Source organism: Poromitra crassiceps, assembly GCF_964638095.1.
Source record: "Poromitra crassiceps genome assembly, chromosome: 3".
Lineage (NCBI taxonomy): Eukaryota > Metazoa > Chordata > Actinopteri > Beryciformes > Melamphaidae > Poromitra > Poromitra crassiceps.
In genome coordinates, this window is record NC_139625.1 from 21,348,230 (window position 1) to 21,352,675 (window position 4,446).

Genomic DNA, 4,446 nt, shown 5'->3' on the forward strand with positions numbered 1-4,446 from the left:
AAAGAAATGGCCGAAAACCACTGGCAAAGCAAAATTCCGTTGGGAGGCGGAGAACCGAGTCAAGCTAGCCTGAAAAAGTACGACTTCAACAGACTTTCAAAATAAAATAAAAACCCAAACCAATCTGGGAACCCAGTCATCAGTCTGATAGACTCTGGGTGCCCAGATTGAATTAAGATAAACAACAGAAACATCAGCAAAGTCAACAACTATCATGTACTTGAATGAATGTCAATGCACTTTTCTGCACTGTTTCCCTCCAGGGACAAATAATGTAGCCTAATCTTGACTCTTGAAGCAACTATTATTATTATTATTATTATTATTATTATTATTATTATTATTAATAATAATAATAATAATAATAATAATACTTATATATAATAATATTGTTGTTGTTGTTGTTGTTGTTGTTGTTGTTGTTGTTGTTGGAGGAAGAATTATGTAATAATCAAATCATGTACGTCATATTCATAGCCATATATCCATATACATTTGATACATTTTTCCATTTTGTATCTTTGAATTATTTGTGTTTTCTTTCTAAAGTGACAGGTTATGCTTTAACTTTGAAGGCAAAACATGACATTTCCGGTCTTAGTTTGACATGTCCTAGCTAGCTTGATGCAGTTATGACGCAAATGGAATATACGTAAATAGACCACGAGGTGGAGCCAAAGCCCACTTTAGAGCATTGGCACGCACGCACGCGCACACACACACACACACACACACACACACACACACACACACCACACACACACACACACACACACACACAAACACACACGCACGCACGCACACACACACACACACACACACACACACACACACACACACACACGCACACGCACACGCACACGCACACGCACATACACACAAACACAAACACACAAACACACACTTTATTAATAGATATTAGATCAACTTTATTAATAGATATTAGATTAACTTTATTAATCCACAAAGGGGAAATTGGGTTCCAAACAGAGTAACCCCTTGTTTTGCACTTATTCCTGAGGTCCACTGATTTTTTCAAGACTTTCTCAGAGGAACAGATTCTTCACAGTCTGTAGAACTGACTTAAAGGAAGACCTTCTTTTAGTGGTTTGGGATGAAAACTGCTCATTAAAAACTGCTCACTCAATAAAGTGTTCCTGTCAATGGTTTTAGTATAGTTGTTTCCAGTTTGTGACCATTTTTGATTAATGTCACATCCAAAAAGTTAATTGATTCAAGACTGGAATTCATGTCAAAGGTGAGAGTTGTCCTCAAGTTGTTCAAATACAATTTGAATTCTTCCAGTTTTTCAAAATCAACACTAAACACAAGAACAATGTCATCTATGTATCTGCCACAACATTTATGTATTAGCTCTAGCGGATATTTAGCATCAGGGAGGTATTACCAAACGGGCCCAGGCCCAGGGGCCCAAGAGCTCAGGGGGCCCATAAGACCAGGACCTCTTCACAGGGCCACCGCGCATCTTGCCTGGGCCCGGGAACCAATGATCCCTTAGGGACCCAAACCTTTATTTTTGGCAAAATGTTCCATAAGTTTATGAACAATTAGGGTTATTGTGCTTTAATTGAGTGTACCTGTGCTGTAAATCCGGTGTTATTGAGACAGGGTCCAAAATTAGCACCAGCCACCAGCCAAATGCTGGTAAAATATGCAAGTGGCTGGTAGACTTGCTTCACTCACCATCCAAAAAAACAATAGTAATCTATTGAGTGGCTGGTAAAAAATTAACATTCACTAGCCATTTTGACTGGTGGTCAAAAAAGTTAATTTTGGAGCCTGTATGGAGATACAGGTGAATTTATTTATTGTTATTGCGCTTTGAGTTCAGGTGGCTGTGTTGTAAATCCTGTTGACAGTCAGGTGAATGTATGTCTTAGTTATTATTCTAGCCTTATGTGCGCTGTGGGGGGGGGGGGGGGGGGGGGGGGACATTATGTGTCCAGGCCCAGGGGCCCATCATGTCATAATCTGCCTATGGTTAGTATATTAGGGGTCATGCATGATCCCATAGAAGTTCCATGTGTTTGAAAAAAAGGACTCCTCAAAATGAAGGTAATGCTTGCTTGGTCAAATTCATCTCAGTTAACTTAATCACAAAATCTACAGGTAACATTTGGTTCACATCATTGGACAAGAAATACAGTGTTGGGCAGTAGCTTGCTACAAGTAGCGAAGCTACATAGCTTAACTACATTTCTCAGTAGCTTGGTGGTAGCTTCACTACTTTTGAACCAAGTAGCTTTTTCAGTAGCTAAGCTATTTATAGACCCAAGTAGCTTGTAGCTTCCCGCAAAAGCTACAAGCTACTTGCCAGAGAAAATCCATGAGCAAAGCACGCAGTGGAGATTTCTGCTGGGGTTTGGATTAAACAGACATTGCATGTCAAGTGTGCCTGTGTAGCCAATAAAGCACTTCCAGTTCCATTATAATGGACAACAAGTGCCTATTTGTTTGGTGGAAAGTTGTTCTTTGACATGAAGTTGATTCAATGTGAGAAAAAAAAGTAGGCTAGCTTTGATGTAGCAAGCTGCTTTTGCCATGTTGCTCGTAGCTTAGCTTGCTACATTTCTCTGGGGATAGCTTCAATGTAATTTAGCTATATTTAATCTAGAGTAACTGATAGCTTAGTTTACTACATTTTCCAAGTAGCTTGCCCATCACTGAAGAAATATTGCAAAGCATTTATACCAGTGAATCATTTTCATCAACTTTATATCACTGCATTTTTTCTACATATCTGTGGTGTCTTGTATGTAGGAAGGCTTTTACAAGGGTCTTGATGTGAGAGTCCACAAAGATAGATACATTTTCTGTTCAGAGCCGTTACAGACCCGTTGCTCTGTGGTCTTGTCTTGTCCTACCTTAAATCCATCACAGACCTACTCTTGGACCCCCTGCAGTTCACCTACAGAGACTACTACAGACAACAGGTCTGTAGTAGACAATACTATAAACATGGCCCTCCACGACATCCTCACACACCTGGACACTGCAGGAACCTACGCAAGGATCCTGTTTATGGACTTTAGCTCAGCCTTCGACACAATCATCTCAGCCCTGCTACTACAGAAGAAGCTCTTCCAGCTGGGTGTGCCCGACTCCATCTGCAGATGCACCACAGACTTCCTGAATGACAGGAAGCAGGCAGCACGTGCGCATACAGGTCACGTAGAATACGGCTGGATTAAATACAATGGCCCATCTACACCAACATCACTTACAGGGGAGTTACTTACCCATTCACTTCAATAGAACTGTCCCCAAAGTCTATAGCCCCAATCTAGCCCCAATGCAAGATTTGAACGTTGTGATGAGAGTTATGTCTCTTCCTTCACACAGAGAGGAAGCAAATTGTTGCATTTTAAAGTAAAGTCCCACTGATTGTCACACACCTGAGTGTGTGAAATTTGTTCTCCCCATTTGACCCATCCCCTGGGGGAGCGGTGAGCGGCAGCAGTGCCACGCTCGGGAATCATATGGTGATCTAACCCCCCAATTCCAACCCTTTTGATGCTGATTGCCAAGTAGGGAGGCAAATGGGTCCCATTTTTATAGTCTTTGGTATGACTCGGGCGGGGCTCAAACTCACAACCTCGTAGTCTCAGGGCGGACACTCAAACCACAAGGCCACTGAGCTGGTTCAACTATGTCATTCTATCATGTTATTTATGAGGGCTTTAAAACATGAATGACAGATGAATGGATCTGGGACCAGGGCTATAAAAAAAAACACGAGGTCATGACCTCGGTGTCCTCAATGGTACGTCCATGCTCCCACTCTGCTGACGAAAAATCAAGATGGTGATGGCCAACGAATCAACTCCAAACGGGAGACCAAAATCAATGGGATAGCTCTGTCCATATTTTTAGGTCAGTGGCTATAATACAGCGTGCACCATAAGCAATCAGGTAGTGCTGATGAATTCTCCTTATCTAAAAAAAGAAAGGAAAAAAAGTGTTGAACTCCAGTTTGTCGTCAGGCAGCCTTCTTGAAACCATCGGTCACACGATCTATCAGATGGATACAGGTTCACCATTCCTTCAGCTTGACCAGACCCGGGCAAAGCCAGCCTAAACAGGACCAACAATGAATGCACGGGGAGGTATTGATAAAAAGCTCTTCTTGAATTAAATATTAATCCCATTTGCTAAGAAGGGATTACTGTACTACATGTATCAGTTAAGCAGCTCAGAGAGAGAGAGAGAGAGAGAGAGAGAGAGAGAGAGAGAGAGAGAGAGAGAGAGAGAGAGAGAGAGAGAGAGAGAGAGAGAGAGAGAGAGACACACACACACACACACACACACACACACACACACACAGAGACACAGAGAGAAACACAGTGGAAACAAATGTGTCTTACCAAGGCAGACAGCCCATCCTCTTATTGCATTACTGCATTATCCCACATCAGTGGTTCTCAA